This window comes from Peromyscus californicus, unplaced genomic scaffold (genome assembly GCF_007827085.1).
Source record: "Peromyscus californicus insignis strain IS unplaced genomic scaffold, ASM782708v3 Scaffold_3__1_contigs__length_106647218, whole genome shotgun sequence".
Classification (NCBI taxonomy): Eukaryota; Metazoa; Chordata; class Mammalia; order Rodentia; family Cricetidae; genus Peromyscus; species Peromyscus californicus.
The window spans coordinates 40,446,327-40,461,943 of NW_026294551.1; the positions used below are offsets into that span (position 1 = coordinate 40,446,327).

A 15,617-nucleotide genomic window follows, 5' to 3' on the forward strand; every position below is an offset into this window, starting at 1 on the left:
CAATCCAGTTTGAAAACTTAGTGTGAAGCCTGAATTATCAACGCACATGGGAAAAACGATCTGCCTGTTTACTTTAGAACGTTGTGGCCCTGGAGTAGGATTTGCCACATCTCTTGAGGATTTAGGCAGGAATGGGGTGGGCCAGCATAGAGCCTGCGAAGGCCATGGGAGGATCTTCTGAATCTCACATCATAAGCTGGGCCGTTATGGGGGCAGCATGTTCAGACTGCTGTGGTGATTTTTAAATGTGTGGTTTTTTTTAAATTTATTTTTATTATTTTGTATTAATAATAAAATAATTATTTTATTATTGTGTGCTTGTGTGTGTGTAGGTATGTTGTATGTGCATATGTGTAAGTAGATGTCCAAAAGAGGTCAGAGATGCTAAGTCACCTGGGGCTGGGGTTATAGGCAATTGTGAGCCCCCAGATATGGATGCTGGGACTCAAACTCTGCTCCACTACCAAGAACGTTATCAGTATGCACTTTAACAGCCCAGCCATCTCTCCTGCTCCTGGTGGAAGTAAACTTTAAAGGGAAATTTTTGCAGCTGACGCACTCAATCAACCTTACAGACTCCCGCTATATTTAATGGTTTTGTTAAACAGTCAGCAGCTCCAGGTCTCCCAGGCTGCTGGGAACCCATCAAGGAATCATGTTAGTGTAGGGAGATCTTACAGAACTCAGCTGTGGCCTCAAGATTGCCAGGGATAGATGAGCTCATGTTATCCACACCCAGAACTGTGGGAATGGAGGGCGGGTGTGGAGCAGTGATAGACACGGGACTTGTAAGCCACATGTTGCAGAGCCCATGTCATGTGCCTTCTGTTCTCTGGAAGTCCGGTGCTGTGGACTGGGAAACCCATGGTCGCCTGGGTCTGTGCTGGTTTGCCTATTATTCATTACTCTTCTCATTGTTGTGTAAAGTACCTGACAAAGACAACTTAAGGAAGGATTTATTGGCTCACAGGTTAAGGAGATACAGTCCATCATGGTGGGGGTAGGGCATGAGGTCAAGAGTCACATCTTGTCTGCATTCATATCTGCAGTCAGGAAGTAGAGAGGAATGAATGAATGCTGGCTCATGCTCAGCTCCATGTCACCTTTTTATTGTCTGGGATCTCAGCCTCTGGAATAGTGCCACCATATTTAGGGTGGGTCTTCCCATCTCAATGAATCCAATCTAGAAAATTCCTCATACACGTGCTCAGAGACTTTTCTCTTGGTTCTAGATCCCATTGATAACTTATGATCTTCTTGCCTCAGCCTCCTGTGTGCTAGGATTACAGGTATATACCACCATGCCTAACGGTTTTCTGTCTTAAGACAGGGTTTCTCTGGGTAATAGAGCCCTGGCTGTCCTGGAATTCACTTTATAGACCTGGCTGGCCTTAAACTCACAGGGATCTGCCTGCCTCTGCCTCCTAAGTGCAGGAATTAAAGGCATGTACCACCACTGCCCTGCATGTCTTATCTTTCAAAGAAAATTGTGTTGTGTTGTGCATATGTGATATATGAGGTGTGTGTTCATGTCTGTGTGCTTATGGGGGGGCCAAAGGTTGACTCTGGTGTCTTCCTCAATCAGCCTACCTTAGTTTTTTGAGACAGGGTATCTTGCTGAACCTGGAGCTCACTAATTTGGCTAGACTGGCTAAATTCCTGTGAAGGAGATCAGCCCCGTCAAGGTCAACACAGAGAGAAGCTAGAGTATCGCAGACAAGTATGGCTGTGGGGAGCCTGGGAAGCATGCTGGAGGAGAGAGTAGTCAGTGGCAGGGCACTGCGTATTCGGAGGGATAAGGGAGGTGGCACTGGAGATGAGCTCTCAGCGTTACAGGGGAGCAGCCACCCAAGGGGATGAAGGAACAGAGACCCTAGGATTCTCCTGTTTTCATCACCTGGGGTTACAGATGTGATCTACAATGCAGTTTTATATGTAACTCCAGTTCCAGGGGATCTGATACCCACTTCTGGCCTCCATGTGTGCACATACAAGCATCACGTACACACACAGAAATTTTAAAAATTAAAAAAAAATTTTTTAAATACCAGAGGAGCCTGCATCTGGTTTAAAACAGATGGTGTTCCCCAACCCAGAACTTCCAGGGGTTTCCCATTCCAATTGCATCCATATGACTTACCACAGTCTATAGTCTATGATGCTCTATATGCACTACCCTGTCTCCTTTTTCAGCCTCTTGTCCTAACCACCAAACTCCTGACTCCAGCAACCTCCGCCTCCTTTGTGTCCTCCGTGATAAGCTCTTTCCTCCTTAGCGCTTTGCACGTCCAGCTCTGTTCCTTCATCCCCTTGGGTGGCTGCTCCCCTGTAACGCTGAGAGCTCATCTCCAGTGCCACCTCCCTGACCCCTCCGAATACGCAGTGCCCTGCCACTGACTACTCTCTCCTCCAGCATGCTTCCCAGGCTCCCTACAGCCATACTTGTCTGCGATACTCTAGCTTCTCTCTGTGTTGACCTTGACGGGGCTGATCTCCTTCACAGGAATGCACGAGTGCTCAGGGTAGGATCTGGTCTGTTCATTAGGCATACGAAGCAGATTGAGAGCTGACTCTGGCGTATTTGCTGCCTGGCTAAATGTTTATATGGAGAGCGTGGCCTAGCCAGGATGTTCCAGCTCAGGCAGCCTGCTGCATGAGGAGTCTATGGCCCCGCCTCCACCCTTTCCCGGCTGGGGCTCCCCTCCTGCCCTACAACCAGCTGGGCACTGCTTTCTCCCTTCTGCAGCAGGGCTCAGAAAAGCTGGCTGAGCTGATACATTCAGCTGGGCAGCCACAGAAGCAGTCCAAGAAGCAAGAGCACTCTCCGTTCAGAGGGAGAATTACACGTGGCTTCCGGGGCAGGTGAGAAGCAAGCGATTGTCTGGGCCCGGGCAGAGCGGGAGGACGCAGTCCTCTGGGGTTGTTGATGGATAGGAAGCAGATCTCAGAACAACATGCTCTGTGAACCACACTCCAGGGCCACCCTGTACAGAGTGGTCAGCTCCAGGAAAGCTGCTCGCTGGGGGAGTGCCTGGCGTACTGGCTCAGTCGCTTTCTCCCACGCTGGATTTATGGTGCTGCCCTTGAGCCGGAGTCTCTGACAGAGATCTATGGGCTTGCTGATCTGCAGGGAGTCGGGCCTCCAATGACTCTCAGCAGCCACTGTAGCAATGCCACATGGGAGGCAGAGATCTACAGCCTCCTCCCTGGCCGGAACTCCTCCCTCCACTGTCCTGCTGAGCTGGTCATAACCACTTAGCTAGGAGAGGAAGGAAGGCCCCTGTCCCGGTGCAGTGATAACATTTGGTTGCTAAGAGGGACCTTGCTCCTCCTTGGCTCCTGGGAAGATGTCTGGCTGCCTGTCAAGGTGACCCTGAGTGGTTGGATGTTATCAACCCCGTCCGCTGACTTTGCAGTGTTCTCAGCCCTGCAAGTTCTGAAGTGGACTAGACATGGAATCCTGGAGTTTAGGACTCGCTGTCACCATCTGTGTAATGGGAACATGCCTGCATTCATTCCACAAACGCATGGATGCTCTATCTTACAAGAAACTCACCGGACTCCAGGCTGAGCAGGCAGGCAGGGAGCACAGGTGTTGGCCGCACTGAGCTGCCTGCCATTGCCTTAATCGCCTCCCTCAGTCGCCTCAGCACCTGAGAGAAGTGAAAGCTATTAACTCTCGCTTTTGCAGATGCAAGACTGAGAGTCCAGAGGGAGGGGAGACTTGGAGCACAGCTGCCTGAACGCTGTGTGTGATAACCTCCACGCAAGTTTTATGTTGAGCCTGAGAAGTGGGCCTGGTCACTGCCACATGCAGACTAGGAGTTTATGGGGACAGAGACTGGGGATGACTGCAGAGTCCCCTCCCCACCCCCACCACAGGCTAGACACTGCTCCATTCTCTATGTGTGACTTAGAAGCCACCATCCCCGAGGCCCTAAGAAGTTGGCAAGTACTGAGGTAGGTTTTGAGGGTGGAGGGGGAGCCAAGGACCTTCCTCTTTCTCTACACTATGGTTTCTTCAGAACCTTGCTCCATCCACTTTTTAGATCATATCAGTTGCAGGGGCAGGGCTGAGCGGTGTTCCTTCTTTTTCAAGTTCAGGGACATCTTTGCCCTTCTGAGACAGTTCCTCTGTCCTTCTCAGGGCAGTGGAAATGTAATGGGAACCAGTCTCCTTGTGGGTCCCCCCTACACACCCCAGATGCTGCCTCTCAAGCTGTTCTCCTTTCCTTAGGCTGAAGCAGTCTTGGCAGAGTTGGGGGTGGGCATCTAGACTGCAAGGGTCCAGGTGCAAGAGCATGTGCTTGGAGAGAGCCGAATCTCCTCTTCCTCCTGGTCACCTTGACTTTGCTTCTCCCCATCAATACACGAGTCAACATCAGAGATTTGTCCTTTAGAGATACTTGTCCACTCCCCTCCCCCCTTTGTTGAGAGTGGGGAAACTGAGACCTCGGTAGAGCATTAGTTGTTTTTGTCCCATGGCTTACCAGTAACAGAGACGAGACTAGGGTTTTGAATGCTGTTTTCTAGGCTATATCAGTTACTTTTCCACCACTGTGATAAAACACCATAACCCAAAACAACTTACATAAGAAAGAGGTTTTGGGGTTTTTTTTGTTTTGTTTTGTTTTGTTTTTTGTTTTGCTTATGGTTCCAGAGGGATAGGAACCCATCACGGCAGGGAAGCATGGCCGAAAACAACAGGAGCAGACGTTGAGTGATCAAGTCTCAACCACACATAGGAAGCCGGGAGAGAAGTAGATGTGGAGAGAGGCTTTATTCCCCAAGTTCCTCTGGTGATATGCTTCCTCCCACAAAGCCTGTGTCCCAAAGCTTCTCCCTCAACTGCTGCCACCAGCTAGGGACAAGAGTTCACATGCACGAGCCCATGGGGGAACACTCTCAGGGAGGGTTTATTTCATGGGGAAACAGCTAAGAATATAGACTGTGGATCTAGGCAAACCCTGGCCCCCTGTTGTGTGACCTGAGGCTTGCGCGTCAGCCTCTGTGCTGCCTCTTTGGCTGCACATGGTTTGGTACCGTTCTAAAGCCTACATGAGACAGTTGGGCACCTCTGGACAGTTGGGAATGCCCATGTGGCTGTTATTGTCACTGCTGTTAATAGGGCACCTGGCTCTGTCTTAGGGGCCTCGTCCTGGTCATATTTCTAGTTCTGTGATTAAACAGACCCAACAAAGAGCGACTTAGGAGAGAAAGGCGCTTGTTTCAACTTATGATTTCAGGTTATATTCCATCATTGTGGGGGAAGTCAAGGCAGAAGCTTAGAAGAGATAGTCCCAGAATATCCACAGTCAAGAGCAGAGGGAGATGAATGTACACGCGCCCACCTCTGCTCAGCTCTGTTTCTCCACTCTAACACAGCTCAGGACTCCTTGCCTAGGGAATGGTGTCGCCCGCAGTGGACTGTATCTTCCATATCAATTAACTCAATTAAGTCTTCCATAGCCATGCCTACAGGACCGACCCAAGGTAGACAATTCCCTCACTGAGTCTCTTCACAGGTGATTCTAGGTTATGGCAAGTTGGCAATCAAATCTTAGTGCCATAGACCTGGACTTTCTACTACTGCTGAGCTTCCAGGAGGGCAGATACCAGACATAATCTCCTGTAATGCAAACAATACCATTGATGGAGAGGAATTATCCCCATTTAACAGATAAAACCAAAAGAACAAGCTTTAGAAAGTTAGTGTAACTTGTCCTGGTTCTCTGGTGAGACTAGGAAGGATTTGAACCCTCATCTCTTTGGATGTTCTTACTCTGCTGTGGTTTCTGAGTCCAGCCTTGACTTCCAGTGCTGTCTGTATGGGAAGGGTAGGGGATGAGCTGAGGCAGAGCCTCATGCTCTGGCCTGGGTAGGTCCCCCTTCTCAGGCTAAGCTTTGTCCAGCTTCACCCAACAGAGGGAGCCACTGCCCTGGCTCTCTGGTCATTGAGATGGCCCACCAAGGCCTGTTTCATTTTCTTGGAGGCAGGATGGTTGCTCTGGGGTGGACACACACCAACCATATCCTGCCTCTGCCTCTGTATGCTTCACGAATGCTCTTGACTTCACTCCCTCCAGGCTGTGGCTTGAACATAACCCAAACAGAGCAGAATGGCAGCTATAGTAAATTACTTTAATTTTTATGGCGCTCTGAACCTTGTTCCCTGATAAAGTGACTCTATTTAGCTTGCAAATGGAATGCTTCTCTGTGGCCACTTTAGCTCTTCAACCCCAGGCCCTCCTCTCTTCATGCCCTCAGGCCCTCCTCTGGTCCTGTCTCTCTCTAACTGCTTGCTATACCTCAGAGAGGATTCCCAGGCACCATCAGGTCCCCGGGAATGTCCTGGACTCCCAGAGGGGTCACAGTGGTGGCTGGCACCCAGAGGCAGGACTCCATTAAGGACCTTTCTCATGGCTTTCCCAAAGACTGGCAACAATTTGGACCTAAGAATGGGGACATCAGAGCTCAGAGTGAGCAGGGACTCCCTGCAGACCCTAGTGGCTGGCTTTGCCCCCAACTTGCATTTGCTAGAGTGAAAGGTGGGAGGCCAGTCTTTCCACACTCCCTACCCCCAGGGACCATCCTTTTGGATGCACTGTCTTGTGTCTTTTATTCTTAAAGCTGACACTTACTGGGAAGAGGAACCTCTGAGATCTTCATTGGGGTTCTTTGTGAGCAGATCTTCATAGGAAGGCGGTGGTTGCGGGATGTCTCTCCTAAGAAGATAGGTGAGTATCTTGGGAAAACATGCTGGGAAAGAGAAGCATCAAGCAGCGGGAGTCTCCTGGGCCCCTGTGGCTGCATCCCAAGACTCACCTGGAGCTAAGGCAGTTTGCTAAATGACAAGCAAGGACTTGCAAACTTGGCTTTGTAAGTGCATAGATGCTCCTTCATCCCTGGGAGCCTGTCAGAGACGCAGAGCCTGGGCACACCCAGCTCTGCTAAACAGTGTGATCCTTCCCGGGGTGGTCAGGGAACAGATTCAGAAATGGCTGTGCCTGGGGAGAGCTGCTGGTAGCCACACGATGAAGTGTAGATTCCATTCTTCCTGAGGCCCAGGACTGTGAGGATGGGAGCAGGGGGTGTTCCACTGGGACAACATGGGGCACCAGGGAACAAAGGCCATTGGGTGGAAGAGTCTGCTTGAGTGTGGAGGTGGTGGAAGGAGGGGACGTGGCTGTGGGAGCTCCAGAAGCAGGGTAGAGCTTTGGAAAGCCATCTTGGCTCTTGTCTGGCCAGCAGTAGAGTGTGCTCTGAAGTTGGCTAGTAGGGGCTCATGACCTCCCAGTAGATCTGCACTGCAAAAGAAGCCCCCTGACCAGCTAATGGCATTTGTCCTTGAGTGTTAGGTGTGCCCTTGATGTATCCTCCTGATGACTCTGAAGCCTTCTCTACTTCTGGTGTCAAATCAATGTTGTCGCGGGCGGTGGTGGCGCACGCCTTTAATCCCAGCACTCGGGAGGCAGAGCCAGGCGGATCTCTGTGAGTTCGAGGCTAGCCTGGACTACAGAGTAAGTTCCAGGAAAGCTGCAAAGCTACACAGAGAAACCCTGTCTCGAAAAACCAAAACCAAAACAAAACAAATCAATGTTGTCTAGTGCAAGGCGCTTGGGTGAGAGGCAGATGGACAGGCCCAAGAGGCAGGACTTGGAGCACACAAAGATACACAGAGACAGTGGGAGGAGCTTGAGACTGAGCAAGGAGCAGGGTTCATAAGCTCCAAGGCATCTCTTCCACTGCAGAAGGACCTGCAGTGTCTTCATCATGGTCTTAGAGGCTTGATTACAGTCTCTGGGCCACCTTGAGCTGCCTTTGTAGATATACTTTGATGTGTAACTGCTCTTCCCGAGGCATGGGGCTAGAAATAAATCCCCCTCCTGTTCTGCCTGATGAGAGCAGGAAAACAGACCTTCTGTCTCCTCTCTGGATCTGGACACTCAGCACCTGGTAATTGGACCTGACTGGGTCACTTAACAGTGGGTTGGTGCTAGCAAGTGTTGGCATCCAACACCGTGGAAAAAGCAGCAAGAGTCTCCATCTCAGCCGTTCCTGTCCTGAGCTCAGTCCTTCAACTCCAGTGACCTCGTCTTCACCAAGCCCTTCCCAGCATCTTCCCGGCTGGTGTCAGCCAAGAAAGGTCAGATGGCTTGCCCCAAATCACAAGCGAGCACTAGGAAACCCAGGCTCTTCACTTTGAACCTACAGCTCTCACGTTAGAGTCTGAGGGCTTTTTATAGATCATGAGGTCCTGGGCTCAAGAAATGGGTCTGCTGTCTGGTCTGTGCATGGTGTTGGGCACTGGGGTGAGTGCTCAGTACTTCCATGTGCCTCAGTTCCTTGTCTCCCAGATCAAGAGTCCCCGAGGAAAGATGCCTTCCTGCCCCTCTGCTCTCCCTTACTCAAAAGCTAACATGTGACTGAGATGGAGTGGACTTCCTGACTCCTTTTCTTCTGCTCCTTCATTTTCAGAACCTCCTGATCTTCTTGTTTTGTCTAGTACCACCCCTCTAGACCTCTTTGGACCCAAGACCCTCCTTCTGACACAGAGCTAGAAATCCTGTGCTGTCCACACAGGATGAGACCACCACCTCGATAGTCCTCCAGCCTCTCTGCTCTCAGGGTCAGTCTGTCCTTTAGTGTGGGGCAGCCTAGGGTGGAAAGGTACTGGCTTGTGGCCTACTGGCCTGCTATGATTTGAATATGATGTGTCCTCTCACAAGGCTCATGCATTGAAGATTTGGTTTCCAAAGAGCAGGATTCAAAGGTGAGGTGGAGCTTTGTGGGAGTGCTTTACCCCTGGATTAACCACTGCCAGGTTCATGGGGGATGGCATTCTTAGCAGGTGAGACCTTGTTGGAGGAAGGTCACAGTGGGTGTGCCTTTGAGGTAGCTTGTCCTCTTCTCCTTTTCTCTCTGACTCTGCTTCCTGGCTGTCATGTGGTTTTGCTCTACCTCGCCTGTTCTTATACCACCACCATGGACAGAGCCCTCTAAAACCGTGAGCTCAAATAGATAATCCCCCTTTGAAGTGGTTCTCTGGGGTGCTTGTCACTGTGACATAAAGTCTGGCTGTCACACTCACTGAGCAGCTTGCATAGGCATGGGCAAGTACTCTGGAGGAGGCTTAGCCTCCATTCTGATTGTGATTCCCGTTAGTCGTGTGGCCTGGAATCAGTCAATGGAGTCTCTGAGCCTCAGTTTCCTCTTTAAAGCAGGGCAATCCCTAGGATTTCAGGAATCCTAGGAAGTGCCCAACAAACAGTGGCTCTTAATAGTCTCCAGGCCTCAGTTTCCCCATCTGTGCCATTAAGTGGCTGTGTTACCACTGTCCCAGGTTCTTCTGGCTCACACTCTAAGACTGGAGCTCAGGGCAGTTGTGAGCTCTGCTCTGCTCTGTCCCTTGGTGGAGAGCTCAGTGTGGGGTGGTGAGGAGAATTAAGTCACATGGGCACATGGGTGCCTGGTAGGGCCCTTGTTCTGCACTGCTGAGCCTCTTTCCTGGAGCTTCCCATCCACTCTTCACCTCGGGGCGCCTCTTGCAGTCCAGGGGGCTAGCCTTCTGTTTGTAGATAAGGAACCAGGAGTAATCCAGAGAGGCAGAGCAACTCACTTAAGGCTACTCAGTGACCAGACATCAGGCAAGAGGCAGTTGAGGGATGATCTGGAAAGGAGCTGGTGGAGGAGAGCATGATGGGAAAGGGGTGAGAAATGAGAATGCTGGCCATGGCACCATGAGAGCTCTGGGGTGCCCTCTTGCTGTGGGGGCCCACCAGCAGCTGACTTCTGGGGAATTTCATTTTCTCTTCTGGGACTCGGTATAGTCAGCTAGGAATTAGCAAAATCACAGGCCGGGTGGCCACACAGCCAATGGGAACTACAATCAGGGTGGAGGTGAAGCTTGCTCGGGAGTACATCCCGACCCCAGTGCAAGGGGCCCAGCAAGTGTGACGGTCAGACTTCATATCACAGCGGCAAGCACTTCTAAGGGGGTGATCTATTTAAGCTCGTGGTTCAGTGGGTTCTATCCAAAGAGAAGAGGCAAGCTGGGAGGCACAAGGACATGGGGTAAGAGTCTGCTCTGCGGAGCTCGAGTCTAGCTCTGCCTTGCTCTGCTGATGGACTCAGATACTCTGGAGGTGGCATGTCCAGAGTCTGACACAGAGCCATTGGGCAGAACTGAGGACAGAGCTGGACTCCAGGGAAGGAACGGCTGGGGATTTTGCAGTGGGAGAACCAGGGCGTGCTCCTGAGGGGGCAGAGACAGAATTGGTTCATTTCTACTCTGAAGCAGCCTGCCTGCTGTCGTCCGTAGACACACTGTGGCTGTAGTCCCCTCAGCTCTCTTTTTTCCCACTCCACTGTCCCCAGACCTCTCCAGGATACAGGGGTCACTGGTCCTTGTCATCGCTCCTGTGCGCCGAGAGCTCCGTGAGGGCTAGCCACTCTCCGAGGGCCCCTTACCGAGGGGACGAGCTGGCCACTGATGTCTCTGTAGCTTGAAGGCATGAGGGCAGCATGCTGTGGGCTAGGGCTCCAGTGGGATTTGCTTGTGAAGACAGTTCCAGGCTGCTGAGCTTAACCCCTCCCAGGTGCAGCTAGAGTGTCTGTGTGGTGTTGAAGAGACCCAGGTCACTGAGGTGTGGGCGAATGATGGGGTATGGGCTTCAGGGTAGGGTGTGGGGATTCTGAATATAGGGGAACAAGATGCCGGGTCCAGGGGAAACAAGGAGACAAAGCTGAAGCTGTTCTCTCAGATCCCCAGATGGTCTCATTGGGCGATTAGTGATTAGCGCAGGGTGTTTGGGAGTCCTGAGCAGATGCTTGGAGACCACAGGGTTGGGGACAGGGATGAGTCTTTAAGACAGCCAGCAAGTGAGAAGCTTTAAAAAAAAACAGCCTGGAGTGTCAGTGTAATCGGCTCCCGCTGGCTCTCTCCGCTGGGGTGCTGCTGACTGGAAGGGAGATAATTTACCTCTAAGAGGCTTCATGGCTCCACACTGCTGTCTGAGAGCCAGAACACAGGTGCCTCTGGCCTTAACTTGGTGATCTGGCGCCACCACCTACTCCATCATCCCAGTGCTGGGGGGACAAGTGACCTCACAGAAGATCAGGTCTCTATCTAATTCCGTTCTGTTCTGTCTCTCCCTCACACCCCCACCCATCCTTGCTCTGAGGAAATGTCTTCCCAGCTTTTCCCTTAGTATTCCTAACTCCATGGCAGTAAGGACATATAGAGACTGGGGGACAGGGCCTCAGGAGTGCTGTCTCCATTCCTCCCCACCACACCAGGTTCTGGCTTAGATTAATCAAACTCAAACAAAGAGAAGCAAGTATATGTTAGCATATGTACATCCCATGCAAGATCTGAATATACTTAAACTGAAATTTTCTGTTTGTTTGACATTCAGTGTTCTGCATTTTATTTGACAACCTAGCCTTGACTGCTCTTCCCTCCTGCCCTGGGGAGGTGCCTTAAAACTACTCCCTAACTCAAAGGTACAGCCACAAATCCTGTCCTAAACATCAATGAATAAGAACGAAGAGCCAGGTTTGGTAATACATGCCTGTAGTTTCAGTACTTGGAAGGCTAGAAGCAGGATTGCAGGGTCAGGACCAGCCTGGTCTACACAACGAGTCCAAGGCTAGCCCTTGGCTCTGTAGCTAGACTCTGTCTCAAAACAATAACAAAACAACCTCATAGAACATTCTCTCCATAACGTACAGACTGTGGTAACTGACGGGTTTGGGAAGCTCTGGGGGCAGTTCAGCAGTCACTAATTGTTACCACCACTAAGAAAGACATATGAACACCTGTGACCATGTTGGGACCTCAGTGGGGAGGAAGGGCTGAGAATTATCACCAGTCCTGTGATGCTCTCCCTGGGCCTTCTGATGTCCTTACAGTGCTCTGCTCACCCAACCACTTCTCTAAGCAGCCATCAGAGCATCAGATTTCCAGGAGGGAAGAGTGGGGGACAGTTACAGTGGTCAGAAGGAGAGGGTTATTTAAGACACACCCAGGCTCTCCTGCCCAGGTAGGTACTTCCTCCTACCCATGTTCCAGACTCCGAGAAGGAGTGCCCTTGCTGCATACACCACAGCCAATGAGGATTGCCCCTTGCTGCATACACCACAGCCAAGGAGTGATCTCTTCAGACAGCAGACTGTCAACAGATGAGTTTCAAGCAGAAGCACATGGGCCTAGAGGTTGCAGGTGGGACCCCCCTGTTAATGACTCGGGATACTTTTGCACCGCACAATACCCCCCTTCCTGGATGCATCCAGACGTGGCATGGTGGTGCTCAGAGGAAAGGGTGAGAGCTTACTCAGTGGGTCATTGGTGACCGGTCCCAACAAGCACTGCGGATGGACTTTGAGACACTGGAGGTGGCTGGTACAGAGCCTGACCCTGACTGTCCAGACAGAGTTGATGGACTAGATCTGAAGTAGTGCTGGTAGCCATGTCAGGGGAGCAGCAGGTGGCGACTGAGGTTCAGGGTGTCGGCCCACCAGGAGGCAACCCCCTGGCGGTCTAGTGGTTAGGGTTCAGAGCTCTCAGTGCTGTGGCCGGGTTTGAAGAGTTGAGGAGTACCTTCACTGTCTCCACATATTCAAGAGGGGCTAGACTTGCTGTAGAGGCCCAGAGGACAGACATGGGCCTGGTGGGTGGAAGGAGCTGGGAACATCTGCACAGAGGCAGAGGGAGAGTTCTTGTCTCAGTACTTCTGTGTGACTTGGTACAAGTCACTTGCCTTCTCTAACCCCAGCGCCTTGTAGATTGTATCTGAGGCTCTTTCTAACACAGGTGGAGGTGAGAGGTCCTTTGGTTGAAGCTACAAGGGACAAGCAGAGATCAAGTCTCACTCTTCGGTGTGTTTTCCTTAGTCCTCTGTCTCGTTTCATAAAGACGTGTGTTTTGTTGGGGTATGTAGAAGAAGGGAATACATCCATTCAAAGCTCAGTCCCCAAGTCCCTACCTCTAGGTTGTCTCCACAGCATTGGTCCTTCTTGCCCATTTTGTCACATAAGCCTCTCCCCCAGACCTGTTTTCCTAGAGCAGGCCACATGGCTGTCAGGATCTTATCCATTGCCTCCAACAGATGAGTCCAACCTACCAGCTGTCATTGCCCCACATGCTATCAATGGAGCCTCACTCTCCCCCAGATTACCACGTTCCCCAAGATCCTTCTCCTGGCTTGTGAACCCATGTCTCTCACTGGAATCCCAACCTATGCTGCTCATGGTTGAAGACACTGTACAATGAAGACATCTCTGTCCAATCTTCTAACCCCCGTAACTCCCCGCGCTCCTCCATGCTCAAATCCTGTCACTCACTTACATCGCCTCTTTCCTGGGCCCGGGGGGATTCTGTTTGTTATGTGTGTTGTGCAGTCTCTTGTCTCCTCCACATCTCTTACTCAGCCATAGGCCAATTCCTCTTTGCCCCTTCAGCTCCCCCTAGACACACGGGGCACTCAAGACTCTCCTCTTCCTCCGTGATTTGGCTCTTAGGTCCACTCTCAGGGCACCGTCTCTGCCTCCTCATTTCAGGACAGTTCTCTCTGCATTCTCTCTCGCAGTACCCTGGCGATCCGCTTCATGGAAAAACACCATCTGTAATTTCAGTATAAACTTGTCAACATCTGTGTTTTTCTTGCCACCTCTGAAATACAAGCTCCAGGGGCTTTGCTTTGTTCAGTACTGCATTCCCAGTGCCAGGACTGGACTTTGTACACAAATGTTCACTGAGTGAAAGAGTGACTTGGTGCCGAGAGAATATCTATTGTCTTGCTAAGTCTGTGCACATACCATCTCCCTCTCTCCTTTGAGGGACCACCCTCCCTGTTCCATCTGTGTGGCTGGTTAGGTCTGTGCTCCTCTCAGGCACAGGGCCAGGGCCAGAATTACACAAGTCTATCAGAGCATTTGTTTTCCCTCTGGGAATGGACATGGTACCAGACTGGTTCTGGGAGCCTCAAACCTGAGGTGCTTGCTGCCCAGGTAGGAAGATACAAGCCTGTTGTTTCTAGTAGGAAAGTCCCTGGGAATGAATGACCTTTACTTAGAGGGAAACCAGTTCAGAGCTGGATAGAGGCAAGTTCTTGACAACAGCCTTGAAACACCTGGATCCAGATGTGTCTGAAGCCCCCACCACACTTATCAGATACACTAGCCTGTAAATTGCATGGTCTGTGTAACCAGTTTGAATCATGACAGCCTCTATTTGGAAAAATACTCATTCACACAGATAAGACGCGTCTTCTGTCATCTGTCAATTTTCATCTAGTATCTAATAGAGTTTGGCATACACTAGATACTCAATAAATGATTTGGGAGAATGATATCCAGCACTGTAAAGAAGTGAATCATCTCTCTAAAGCTCTTATATATTTCCGTTTTCTTTCCCAATGAGTATTTAGTCTGTAAGCAAGGAATATGGGCAGTCTCGGAGAAGGAGATTTAGCTGCGTATTTCTTTTCCTTTTCTCCCTCCTCCTTTTTCCTCCTCCTTATTCTTTCTCCTCCGTTTCTCTCTCCTCCTCCTTCTCCTCTTTCCCTCTCCTCTTTCCTTCTCCTCTTCCTCTTCCTCCTCCTCCTCCTCCTCCTCCTCCTCCTCCTCCTCCTCCTCCTCCAACTACCTGTTGAAGAGGCCACTGCCTCTCATCTGCACCTTTCAGGTCCCCTGCATTCTTGTCCTTTCTTTCAGTTCATCCTCACATGTTTTGCAATTTATCATCCCAAGCTGGTTCATGTCCTAAATCTCAAAATAACCTGGACAAGAGTGCATGTAAGGACTGAACAGCAGCCCTGGGACTCCAAGGGCTTGCCGTTATCCACCCTGCCACACTGCTGCTTATACAAACTGTTCAGTGTTTATTACACCCTAGACAGGGAAAGGATGAAGGGTGTCTAGAAAAGTTCCCCCATTCCCATCTCACTCTATGACTTGGGGAAGCAAGATACCATGTTCTGGAAAGAGCTGCTGCGGGGATGTTGTGGCTGTCTCCTCTGAGTTCTCCTGGTGTCGGTGGGACATGGATCAGCTGCTCAAAGGAAAACCTTTTTATCATCAAAGATTTCAAATATACATGAAGGTAGCAAAAAGAATCAAACACTCCACCATGTGCTCATAAATCAGCCCCAATGAATTCTTGGCCATCCCTGTTCCATCTCTCTATCCACCCACTCCTTCCTTCATGCCTTTCCACCCCCGATTACTTTCAAGCATATCATATCATATATGGAAATGTGTTAATATGCATTTCTAGATGATAAGACTCTTTTAAAGATATATCCCCTTTGCTGCTGGCATCTCATTGGAGCAGGTCGTTCCAGTAATGACTTCCAAGGAGCCAGACTCTTGGTCTAACACTCTCGAGAACTCCCCTCTGGCACTCATTTGAGCTTGATTGACAAGATGGCTTCCTTTGACCAATGAGACAATAAAAAAATACAGTATAAGGCAGAGGCCCCTGCCCACTGGGGCCTTCTTGTTGTGGATATTTCAGCATTCATATGATGGTGCAAAGGAGCACAGGTTGGCTTCCTTGGGAACAAGAGTCCAGAGATAGAAAAGCATAAATGAGTAGATGAGTATAGAGAGGGATA

General features: G+C 50.5%; 1 long non-coding RNA gene across 2 annotated transcripts in view; it reads left to right on the forward strand.

Annotated features, from left to right (window-relative positions):
- Window positions 1-6,628: 6,628 nt before the first annotated feature.
- LOC128121762 (uncharacterized) overlaps window positions 6,629-15,617 on the forward strand; it is a 32,505-nt gene continuing 23,516 nt past the window's right edge. For both annotated transcript variants that reach the window (XR_008222255.1, XR_008222254.1), the window contains exon 1: window positions 6,629-6,737. This is a non-coding gene — a long non-coding RNA (uncharacterized LOC128121762). The remainder of the gene's footprint in view (window positions 6,738-15,617) is intronic.